Here is a 13,249-nt window from a genome sequence, read left to right as displayed (position 1 = left end):
TGTTCATAGTGCATTGGTGGAGGTTGTTGCCAATAGGAGTGATCAATTCCTTGAGGCTCCTCCCATCTTTGTTGGTTCCATCCATGACACATGTGGTCATTGAAGCTTCCATTTGCTACAACATAGTTAGAACCAAACTCATAGCCAAAGTGAGAATTCATAATGGAAAGAGAAAATAAGAACAAAAGCTAATAAGAAATAATGAAGCAAAGTCCTAAAACTAGCAAAAACTAACAAGCAATCCAAAAATCAAGCTATTCACAATATTCACATATATACAATAACAAATAACACAACACCTTTGCAATTCCCCGGCAACGGCACCATTTTGATAAGAGGACTTTTGACGGTTTAGAATTCACAAATGAAGTCTCGTTGCAAGTATAGTTTCTAAACCAAACAATAGTCCTTTCATACAAAAGATTGTTTGTCACTGAAACAAACCCCTAAACTTATAAACCAAAGTATTGAAACTCGGGTCGTTCTCCCTAGGAATTATAATAAAGTGCCTTGTTATTGGTTATGAGGTATGTTTGGGGTTTTTGAGATAGGAGACAAGAAATGTAAAATGCAATGAAAATAAAATAATAGCTAAAAAGGTCTTGACAAGGGTTAGTGGTTAAGGATCTCTATCCCTATCACTAACCACAACATGAGAATTGGCAAGGATCAACCCCATTAAGTCATCCTCTAACTAATAAAGGAAAGTCAAATGAGCTATGTCAATCCAAGTCCATAAGTCCTAGTTCTCCACCAATTCAATTAGTGAGATCTAGAGTTAATGGCTCCCAATCGAAAATCACTTGGACATTAGTAACTCAAGAGTTCGAAAGTTACCTTCCTAAGCCAAGAGCATAAAATTCTACTCTAAAATCCAACCAAGCATTTTATCAAACACTTGGAAGGCATAAAAGGAAAGCATAGTAAAATTGCAAGGAAAGTAAATCTACACTACTCATTTGCAAGGAATTAAACGATAACAAATCAAATGAATAATAAAGGAATCATAAATAGAATTGAAAGAGAAATAGAAGAAACAAAAGTGCATCAACATAAAAGTAGAGAATTACATGGATTAAATGCAAAACTAGAGAGAGGAGAAGAAGAGGAATAAGAATTGATAAATAAAAAGTAAATCAAAGCATGAAATTAACCTAGATCTAAGTATTCCTAATCTAGATCTAACCTACGCCTAATTCTAGATAGAAGCGAGAGCTTCTCTCTCTAGAAACTAACTAAAGCATCATAAAACTAAACTAATGACTAGATGTCTCATCCCCCTTCAATCCTTGGGTCAAATAGCATCAGAAATGAGTTGGATTGGGCCCCAAAATGCACCAGAAATCGCTGGCCATGAATTTGCATTTAATGAATTTCGTGCAAATCGGCGTGCACGGGTATAGTGCGCATGCACGCTCCTATGCTCGGTGAAAATATGGCAAATCTTATATCATTTCGAAGCCATGGATTTTAGCTTTCCAATGCAACTGAAACCGCATCATTTGGACCTCTATAGCTCAAGTTATGGTGGATTAAGTGCGAAGAGGTCGGCTTGATAACTTTTGCGATTCCTTCATTTCTTCATGAGTTCTCCATTTTTACTTGCTTTTCCTTCATTCCCTTGATCCAATCTTTGCCTCCTAAATCTGAAATCACTTAACAAATATATCAAGACATCTAATGGAATCAAGGTGAATTAGATTTAGCTATTTTAAGACCTAAAAACATGTTTTCACCCTTAAGCACAATTAAAGGAGAAGTTATAAAACCATGCTATTTCATTGGATAAATTTGGGTAAAAGGTTATAAAATCCCCTATATCAAGCACAAGATAAACCCTACAAATGGGGTTTATCAGATACACCAGAGGAGAATAGCCATGTCTGCATGGAAGGAGGACAAGTGAGTGCTCGGAAAGACGTAATGGGACATGATCTGTGCCCATACTTGAGCCTCCACGATGAGTGCTGAAGCCAATATGCTCTTAGGTCGGGATCGATGGTATCCATAGATCCATCTATTGCCAGGTTGTGCTATAACTCTGAGGACTACGTCCTAGTCAAATTGGTATGTCTGGCATTTGAAAGAGTCTTCTTGGTATGCGGCCAATCCTTCTGCAGCAGGGGGAAGATTCAAGGCTTGCTGAGTGGCCTCTTCGGAAATAGGGACTTACTTCTGACAGATATAGACAAACTGCAGGGTTGACTTGTGGAAATTGGAGTAGAATTTAACTATCCATGAAAGGTTAACCTTCCGTGGCTGTCTCCGTAGGAATCCCCATTGTCTTCGCTCAATGCGGGGCTCAACAAATTCAACAATGTGGGTCCGGAGGATGAGCAGGTGCTCATTGTTATAGTTTCACTCAGCCAAGATGGGGAACATCTGCTCACAGTAGCGGTTAGTGAACCACACAGTGTCCTTTGCTGGAGAGGCTTTTTCTTTTTCGTCGACCTTGATGATCCTCTTGAGTCGCTTTATTGAGGGCTTTACTGCTGTTGAAGATGGTTCCGCAGCTAGTGCTCTTTTTGTTCCTTTCCTTGCCGGTGGTTTTGGAGTAACTTTCTCTTTACCCATCTTGGTAGCCATCCTGAAAAGGGAAAAGGAAAGTAACATGTAAAGCTAAGGGTTAAAGAAAGGAGGAGGACGGTACAAGTGATAATCATTGCACGGTAAAGAAGGATGTCGTTAACACATGGTCACGACTACATCTGATAAGTTCATCAATGGAAATATAGCAAGTGCATGTTATGCCAAGTAGATGCAAGATGTTTATTGGCATGCCAGCAAATGCATGAGTAGCATAGATCAAGCATTAGTAACCAAAATGTATTATCACTCGTAACAAATTGACCATCACGTTTCTATTGACAATTATATTCAATTAATAAAACATTTAAGGGATTTTGTGAAAAACAGGCATTAGAGTAGAAGGTTAGAGTAATTATAAATGCACAATGCCATACGAGCTTTTTCACAAACACTTAGTATGTGTGGTAGATATGTTATTGAAAGTATTAAATTTGAACATGCAAACAACCCAAAAATGATTATTGATAATTGTCAAACAACTCCTTAATAATCTACAAGCAATTATGGAAGAAAATAATCACCCAATTAAATCTCTAACACCAATCAAAAGAATGTAAAAAGAAAAAGAAAGACAAAGAAAACATAGAGAATGAAAAAGAAAAAGAGGAAGAAAACATAAATAAAAATAATAATGGAAAAGTAAAAAGGGAAGAAGAAAAGAACCTTGATGAAGAGGGTGAAGAAGGAGGGAGAAAGTAAGAAAGAATAAAGAAGAATGATGGAAGAAGAAAGAAAAAAGAATGATAAGAGAAAGATAATTAGGATTGGGAGGGTGGGAGATTTAAAATCAGGCATTGAGGTGGATTAGTTGTGCGTCGCTTGCGACGCGTACACGTGCTTCAGGCATTCGCGTGGGTTGCGCTATTTTCAAGTGACGCGTATGCGTGACTTGAATGCGTGAATGGCCTGTATTGGAAAAATGACGCGTACGCGTCAGGGATGCGCACGCATGATGCGGTTTGTGCTTCCAGCACAATTCCAGCCCCACACCATCATACGCGTGGAGGGCTGATTTTGGAAGCGACGCGTGGGCGTGTTTGTGCCTAAAGCACGCCTCCAACCATGCTCTTGCTTAACTTTCTGTTTCATTCTTCTATGCTTCATATTCACACATGACGCGTACGCGTCAGCGACGCTTGCGCGTCGTGTGCTTTTTTTCTTTTTTTATGCAGAATGCAAATGCAAATGCAGACTATATGCAAAGATAATGAGAAGAGTCACTAAGAAAAATAAATTAAAATAAAATAAAATAAAACTAAGACTAAAACGAAACGATCATACCATAGTGGGTTGTCTCCCACCTAGCACTTTACTTTTACGTCCTTAAGTTGGACGATCTTCAGGCTCATTCTGCTTCTTTTGGTGGGTCCTCCAAGAGGAAGACCTCTAGCTCTTTGTGTTCCTTCATTTTCTCACCATGATAAAGCTTTAGGCGATGTCCATTGACCCTGATGAATTTGGAGCTAGAAGGATGACGCAGGTGGAAGACTCCATATAGCTCTGCTTTCTCTACTCTGTAGGGACCTTCCCATCTTGATCTCAGCTTGCCTGGCATGAGTCTCAGCTTGGAGTTATAAAGGAGAACCAACTCTCCAGGTCTGAACTCATTCCTTTTTATGTGCTTGTCATGCATAGCCTTGATCTTCTCTTTGTATCGCCTGGAGTTGTCATATGCTTCTAGGCGAAGGTTCTCTAATTCTGCTAGTTACAGCTTCCTTTCAGCGCCAGCTTCCTCAAATCCCATGTTGCACTCTCTCATAGCCTAAAAGCCTTGTGTTTCACCTCTACTGGGAGGTGGCAAGCCTTTCCGTACACTAAACGGAAGGGGCTCATCCCAATGGGTGTCTTGTATGTTGTCCGATACGCCCAGAGCGCATCGACAAGTCTGGTGCTCCAGTCCTTCCTATGAGGTGTTACTATCTTCTCCAGAATACTCTTTATTTCTCTGTTAGATACCTCTGCTTGCCCATTAGTCTGGGGATGGTATGTTGTTGCTACTTTGTGAACAATCCCATGCTTCTTCAGTAAAACTGCTAATCTCCTGTTACAAAAGTGAGTGCCTTGATCACTCACGATTTCTCATGATGATCCAAAGCGACAGATAATATGGTTTATAACAAAGGAAACAACAGTGTTAGCATCATCAGTGCAGGTAGGAATTGCTTCCACCCATTTAGAAACATTTAATCTACAGCTAACAATATATAAAGGTAACCACTAGAGTTTGGAAATGGACCCATGAGGTCAATACCCCAAACATAAAAAATTTCACAGAATAACATAATCTGTTGGGGCATCTCATCCCTCTTGGATATATTACCAAACCTTTGGCATGGGGTACAAGATTTACAAAAAGCAGTAGCATCTTCAAAAAGAGTAGGCCACCAGAATCCACAGTCTAAAATTTTCCTAGCTGTTCATTGAGGGCCAAAATGTCCTCCACTCTCATAAGAGTGGCAGGCCTCTAAAATGGACTGGAATTCTGATTGGGGCACACACCTTCTAATTACCTGGTAAGCACCACACCTCCATAAGTATGGGTCATCCTATATATAATATTTAGAATCGCTTTTCAGCTTGTTCCTTTGATGCTTAGTAAAATTAGAAGGGAAAGTATGGCTAACTAGAAAATTAGCTACAGGTGCGTACCAAAGAACTACTTCAGATACTGCATGCAAGCTATCAAATGGAAAAGCATCATTGATAGGAGTGGAGTCATCCTTAATGTGCTCAAGGTGACTATAGTGGTCTGCCACTATATTTTGGTTACCACTCCTATCCTTAATTTCTAAATCAAATTCTTGCAGCAACAGTATCCAACGTATTAACCTTGGTTTGGACTCTTTTTTAGCTAATAAATATTTTAGAGCTGCATGGTCTGAGTACACTACCACCTTAGTACCAAGTAAATAGGCTCGGAATTTATCCAGAGCAAAAACAATAGCCAGAAGCTCTTTTTCAGTGGTGGTATAATTAGACTGAGCAGCGTCTAAGGTCTTAGACGCATAAGCAATTACGAAAGGATCCTTACCTTCACGCTGAGCCAGCGCCGCTCCTACTGCATGGTTGGAGGCATCACACATAATCTCAAATGGCTGGCTCCAGTCTGGTCCTCTCACGATTGGAGCTTGAGTCAAGGCGATCTTCATCCTATCAAATGCTTGCATGCAATCCTCACTCAGCTCGAACACAACATCTTTCTGCAGCAGTCTGGATAAAGGCAATGCTACCTTACTAAAGTCCTTAATAAATCTTTGGTAAAAACCTGCATGGCAAAGGAATGAACGGACTTCCCTCACAGAGGAGGGGTAAGGTAAACTAGAAATGACATCTACCTTTGCTGGATCTACAGAAATACCAGTATTAGAAACAATATGTCCTAGTACAATACCTTGTTTCACCATAAAGTGACATTTTTCAAAATTCAATACAAGATTTGAACTAACACACCTGTCTAATACTCTAGCTAAACTATCCAAGCAAAGGTTAAAGGAATCACCATATAAGCTAAAATCATCCATGAAAACTTCGATACAGTTCTCAATAAGATCTGAAAAGATACTCAACATGCATCTTTGGAAAGTAGCCGATGCATTACATAAGCCTAAAGGCATTCTTTTGTATGCATATGTTCCAAAGGGACATGTAAAAGTAGTTTTCTCCTGATCTTCAGGAGCTATATAAATTTGAAAATAGCTTGTATAACCATCTAAAAAGCAACAATGAGATTTACCTGACAAGCGATCAAGCATCTGATCAATAAATGGCAAGGGATAATGATCCTTGCGAGTTGCTTGGTTGAGACCCCTGTAATCAATGCAAACTCTCCATGAATTCTGCACTCTAGTTGTCAGGAGCTCTCCATGCTCATTCTTTACTGTTGTGACTTCAGACTTCTTGGGCACCACTTGTACTGGACTAATCCATTCGCTATCTGAGATGGGGTAGATGATATCTGCTTCAGGTAGCCTAGTCACTTCTTTCTTGACAACTTCTAAGATGGTTGGATTCGGTCTTCTTTGTGGTTGACGGACAGGCTTTGCTCCCTCTTCTAAGAATATTCTGTGCTCACAAACTTGAGGGCTGATGCCAACTATATCCGCCAAGCTCCACCCAATTGCTTTCTTGTGTCTTTTCAGCACACTAAGCAGCTGCTCCTTAGTCGCATATATTTATAACCCACAAACTAACCGGCAAGTGCATTGGGTCGTACCAAGTAATACCTCAGGTGAGTGAGGGTCGATCCCACGAGGATTGATGGATCAAGCAACAATAATTGGGTGATTGGCTTAGTCAGGCAAGCAGAAAATAATGTTGAGTTTTAAAAGAGCATTAAACAATCGTGCAGAAATTAAAATAGTAAAGTAAATGAGTTGGGAATAAAATATGGAGAAGGCAGTTAAGGTTTCAGAGTTATCTATTTTTCCGGATTAGCTTTTCTTACTAACTATTTTAATCATGTAGGATTTAATTTATGGCAAACTATATTTGACTAGACCCTAATTCCTTAGACCTTTCTAGTCTCCTCTAAAATTCATCAACAGCCAATTCCTTGGTCAATTAATTCCAATTAGGGAGTGATGATCAAATTCTAGTTTATATACCACAAAAACTCTAATTACCCAAAAATAAAAGGATTATATATCACGTATCCCATTAAATTCAGATAATTAAAATTTAGGAGAATATGTTTTTAAGCTGTTGTTGAAGTAAAGAGCTTTTCCAAGTTATACAAGAACTCAAATAGAAAGAGGGTCATACTTCCGTTCCACCCAAATTCATAAGATAAAGAGCGAAAACAATTCTTAAATTATAAAACCATACATGAATTAAAATTGAAAAAGCAATAAAATCAATCCATACAAATAGACAAAGCTCCTAACCTTAACAATGGAGGTTTAGTTGCTCATGGTTCAGAGAAAAATAAGGATTGTAAATTGGAATGGAATAATGTTGTGTTGGAATCACCCTGTTTGAATCCCTTTTTATATCTAATCCTAATAAATTTAAAATCTATCTTCTAAAACTAAAACTAATATCTTTTCTTATTCTAAAATAATATTTAAATTTAAATCAGAATTAATTAAAGCAATCAGCACGTCTTCAATTGATGGATGGGGACCACTTGCTTCGTAGGGTCCACGCCTAACTTGGAGTGGGCATAACCATTTTTGTGTGAATCTCCCTTGAGTCTCTGCTATCCCCTGGCTCTAGTTTGTGTTTCTGGGCCAAAAATTGGGTCGAAACTTGGCCTGAAATCGCCGCCAGCATTTTCTGCATGTCGCGCATGTCACGCGTACGCGTGAGTCACGCGTACGTGTCAATGGTCTGTTTCACATGTCATGCGTATGTGTCAGGTACGTGCACGCATCGCTGAGCAACTTCGCTTTTCACGCGTACGCTTCAGGTATGCGCACGCGTCGCCATGGATATCTCTGAATCACGCGTACGCGTCAGTCACTCGTACGCGTCGCTCCTCGCTGGTCATCTTCTTGGTTTTTTCTCTTTCTCTATAGGAAATCCATCAAATTCATCTGAATGCTACCTAAAATAAACAAAATTGCACAAGACTCAAAGTAGCATTGATGAGCGGATAATTTATATGCTTTTTGGCATTGTTTTTAGTATGTTTTCAGTATAATTTAGTTAATTTTCATTATATTTTTACTAGTTTTTAATTAAAAATCACATTTCTGGACTTTACTATGAGTTTGTGTGTTTTTCTATAATTTCAGGTATTTTCTGGCTGAAATTGAGGGAGCTGAACAAAAATCTGATACAGGCTGAAAAAGGACTGCTGATGTTGTTGGATTCTGACCTCCCTGCACTCGGAATAGATTTTCTGGAGCTACAGGAGTCCAATTGGCGCGCTCTTAATTGCGTTGGAAAGTAGACATCCAGGGCTTTCCAGAAATATATAATAGTTCATACTTTTCTCAAGAATAGATGACGTAAACTGGCGTTCAACGCCAGTTTCATGTTGCATTCTGGCGTCAAACGCTAGAAACAGGTTACAAGTTGGAGTTAAACGCCCAAAACAGGTTACAACCTGGCGTTTAACTCCAGAAACAGCCCAGGCACGTGTAAAGCTTATGTCTCAGCCCCAGCACACACCAAGTGGACCCTGGAAGTGGATTTCTGCACTATCTATCATAGTTTACTCAATTTCTGTAAACCTAGGTTACTAGTTTAGTATTTAAACAACTTTTAGAGATTTATTTTGGACCTCATGACATTTTTTTATTTGAACTTTGTACTCTTTGACGGCATGAGTCTCTAAACTCCATTGTTAGGGGTGAGGAGCTCTGCTGTGTCCCGATGAATTAATGCAATTATTTCTGTTTTCTATTCAAACACGCTTGTTTCTATCTAAGATGTTCATTCGCACTTTAATATGATGGATGTGATGATCCGTGACACTCATCACCATTCTCAATCTATGAATGCATGCCTGACAACTGATGCCAAGGCATCTTAGGCTAGTTTCACTAGCATTTTTCTGTTAGTTTTAGTTGTTTTATGCACTTTCTTGAGCTTAAAGTAACCAAGAATGGTTAATTGAATAACAAAGCAATGAACCATCCAAACAGTATGATTTTTATGCAAATTTCATGAGTTTTTAGTTATATTACTTGAATGCTATGAATGGAAGATTTTCATGAAAATTTGCAAGACTTTGATGCAGTTGTTTGGATGATTTCAGGAAAGAAGAGGCTAGGCAAGGAAGCAACAAAAATCAATAAAGGAAGCTTGAATATCACATGTGGAGTTTAAGTTCCAGTTTAAGCTTAAACTGGAACTTAAACGGCCAAAATCATAAAAGCTGAGGAAAGGGTGAAAGTGGCGTTTAACCTCCAGTTTAACCTTAAACTGGAAGTTAAACGCCAGAAATGGGAAATGCACCAGGGAGCCATTTCCACGTTTAAGCTCCAGTTTAACCTTAAACTGGAGCTTAAACGTGTTCGACCAAGTTTTCTCCTCCAGGGTTGCTTTCTCCATTTCCACGTTTAAGCTCTAGTTTAACCTTAAACTGGAGCTTAAACGTGTTCGACCTCCAGGGGTTGCTTTCTCCGCTTCCACGTTTAAGCTCCAGTTTAACCTTAAACTGGAGCTTAAACGTGTTCGACCTCCAGGATGGATTTCTCTATTTCCACGTTTAAGCTCTAGTTTAACCTTAAACTGGAGCTTAAATGTGTTCGACCTCCAGGGCTGCTTTTCCTATCTCCACGTTTAAGCTTCAGTTTAACCTTAAACTGAAGCTTAAACGTGTTCGACTACGTTACCCTCTAGGGCTGCCTTCTTCCATTTCCACGTTTAAGCTTCAGTTTAACCTTAAACTGAAGCTTAAACGTGCTTCCACAAAAGGCATCACTGGAAGTGTCTGGCGTTTAAGCTGCAATTTAAGCTTAAACTGCAACTTAAACGCCACTCTTGGAAAAGGTTTCTGGGCCAAAAATATTGCAGTTTAAGTTAGCATTTGAGCACAAACATTAACTTAAACTTACTCTGGTATGAAACCCAATTGAATATCATGGTTTATGGGATTGGGCCTGAAGGATTGATGAGTCTGGAATTTCAATTTGTTGAGTCATGTGTCATTACTTGATTATCACTAAGTTGGCTCAATGAATGTTACAGAATTTGGATCAGCAGCCTCATCAAGATTATGGATCATAAACCCAAAGCAAAAAGAAAGCAGGGAGAGGCCTCAAAGCCCAAGAAACACAACAGAAGCTCAATGAAGAAAGTGTATAAATAGGATAGAATTTAAGTTAGAGGCACTTTTTACCTTTTCATTTTGGAAGTTTTCATACTTTTGTAATTGAATTCAGAGCTATGACTCACTAAACCCCCTTTCATTGGGTTAGGGAGCTCTATTGTAATCCAATGAATCAATAATAGTTTTATCTTCTTCTTCAATCTTTTCTCTTGAATTTTGTTAGAAAGCTTCTCGATCTAATTCCATTGGGTAGTTGTCTTGGGAAAGAAACTACCCATAATTGGAATCCTTCGGAACCTTGGGAAAGGAATGGAGGATTCATGCTAGAGAAGCTTTCTCACAGTGAATTGGATTGGGGTTTGGATGGATATTGTGACATGTAATCCTACCAAATTGTGGTTCATGAAACTGTGTGGTATAATCAGTGATCGAGCATCATCTCTTCTTATGAACATTTAAGCCAAGGGATTGGAAATTTGTTTGTTTTTAGAGAGAATTGGTGAGCCAAGGGATTGGGATCCAATCATATAAGATTGCCAAGCAAAAATTCAATGAACGCATTGGTTGAGGAAGAGATAAAAATGTTTTGATTCGGAGATCTCAATATCTCCTAAAACCCAATGAATTCCCCATCTCCGATTTCCACTTTCTCTTTACATTCTGCAATTCAATTCATGCAATCACCCCTATTCCCTTTTAATTTCAGCAATTTAGCTTCTCGCTCTTTAATTCATGCAATTTAAGATTCTGCAATTTCAATTTCTTGCCATTTACGTTTCCCGCCAATTTTACATTCCGCAACTCTCATCTAATTCTTGATTCCGCTCAACTAGACACACTTCTAATCCGAATTGCTCATTCAACCAATCCTTGTGGGATTCGACCTCACTCTATTGTGAGTTTTTACTTGACGATAACCGGTGCACTTGCCGGAAGGAATTTTGCCGATTGTGCAATTTCCTAAATCGTAGCATAACTAGTTTATGTGCATCAAGTTTATGGCGCCGTTGCCGGGGATTGGTTTTCGATTGACAATTCTCAAATTGGAAGTTAACTAGATTGAGCATTTTTCTTGCTTTGTTAATTCAGTTCAAGTTACTTGTTGAATTTTAATTTCTGCACTCTATTACATGCTTTCTTTCTTTATGCCTTTAAATTCAAGCAACTAACTCACTGACTCACTAACTATTTGAATTAATTCCTCAACTACTCTAACCATACTCTTCCATTAACCAAGAGTATTTCACTTGTTTGTTGCCCGTGCTGTGTTCTTGTATGACAGGTAGGAGAGAAGAGACATCAACCCCTCCATATACTGAACCAGAGAGGACCCTTCATAGACTTAGAAGGGAAGCAAGAGGGAAGAGAGTACTGAGAGAAGAGGAATCTGAAGGAGAATCTGAGGACAATTTTGAGGAAGCTCTAGATCTCAACATGGATAGAGAAGTTCACAACCATGAGAGAGCTGATGGAAACAATGCCATTCCCGAGAGGAGGGTTCTTAGTTCATACATAAACCCAACCTCTGGGAATTGTGGTAGCAGCATTCAGAAACCACCCATTCAGGCCAACAATTTTGAACTCAAACCACAGCTAATATCACTTGTGGAGAATCATTGTTCATTTGGTGGGAGTGCTAATGAAGATCCAAACCAACATCTCACAAAATTCCTGAGAATTTGCGACACTGTGAAGTCCAATGGAGTCCAGGAAGATACCTATAAACTGCTCTTGTTCCCATAGGACAAGGCAGCTAAGTGGCTGGAATCATTCCCAAGGGGGAGCCTAACAACCTGGGATGAGGTGGAAAGCAAGTTTCTGGCACGTTTCTACCCCCCACAAAAGGTCAATAGGCTTCGATCTGAGGTTCAGACGTTTAGACAACAAGATGGTGAAACTCTCTACGAGGCATGGGAGAGATTCAAGGATTTAACAAGGAAATGCCCACCAGACATGTTCCATGACTGGGTGCAATTGCATATTTTCTATGATGGACTTTCTTATGAATCAAGGAAGGCTGTAGACCATTCATCAGGAGGTTCATTGAACAGGAAAAAGACTGTGGAAGAAGCCATTGAAGTGATTGAGACAGTGGCTGAGAATGAGTACTACTATGCATCAGAGAGACACAACACTAAGGGAGTCATGGAGCTGAACCATGTTGATACAATTTTAGCCCAAAACAAGGTGTTTGCCAAGCAACTAGCAGAGCTCACCAGGAAATTAGAAACAAAGCAAGTGGCTGCAATACACACACAAGATCAAGAGGAAGTAAGCACTGAAGGAGGTGATTGGGAAGAGGCCAACTATGTGGGAAACCAACAAAGGCAATCATATGATCCACATTCCAACACTTACAACCCAGGATGGAAAAACCACCCAAACTTTGGGTGGGGAAACCAGCAAAACCAACATAACAAGTCCACATACCAAAACTCCAACCAAAGATCATACCAAGCCACACAAAACACTTACTCCCAACCATCATATCATGGCCAAAATAATCAACCTACCCAACCTAATCCGAACCAACAATTTCAAGATCAATTAAACAGGATAGAAGGAATGCTAGCAACCATGAGTCAAGACATAACCGAATTGAAAGCCTTTAAGGAAGAAGTAAACTCTAACCTGCAAAACCAAGGAGCTGCCATCCAGAAGCTAGAAAATCAAATTGTGTATTTGTCTAAGCAAACCCCTGGGCCAAGCGTTTCTCATGCTGCCAAGGCTATTGCAAGAGAAGAATGTAAGGCCATAACCCTCAGAAGTGGAAAGAATCTAAAGGAGATCTCAAAGGAAACCACAGAGGATGAAGCAAAGGAAAATGTGAGAGACAAGGAACAAGGACAATCTTTTACACCGTCTGCAACAAAAGAAAAAGAAAAAGAGGTCCTGAAGCCTTATACACCTAAAGCACCATATCCTCAACGTTTGATGAAA

General features: G+C 39.4%; 1 non-coding gene across 1 annotated transcript; it reads right to left on the bottom strand.

The window, feature by feature from the left end:
- Positions 1-12,160: 12,160 nt before the first annotated feature.
- Positions 12,161-12,264, bottom strand: LOC112731819 (small nucleolar RNA R71). Its single transcript, XR_003167576.1, has one exon. It is a non-coding gene; the product is annotated as a small nucleolar RNA R71 (small nucleolar RNA).
- Between the last annotated feature and the right edge of the window lie 985 nt (positions 12,265-13,249).

This window comes from Arachis hypogaea, chromosome 12, assembly GCF_003086295.3.
Source record: "Arachis hypogaea cultivar Tifrunner chromosome 12, arahy.Tifrunner.gnm2.J5K5, whole genome shotgun sequence".
In the NCBI taxonomy this organism is placed as follows: Eukaryota; Viridiplantae; Streptophyta; class Magnoliopsida; order Fabales; family Fabaceae; genus Arachis; species Arachis hypogaea.
This window is presented reverse-complemented; position numbering and strand designations above follow the sequence as displayed.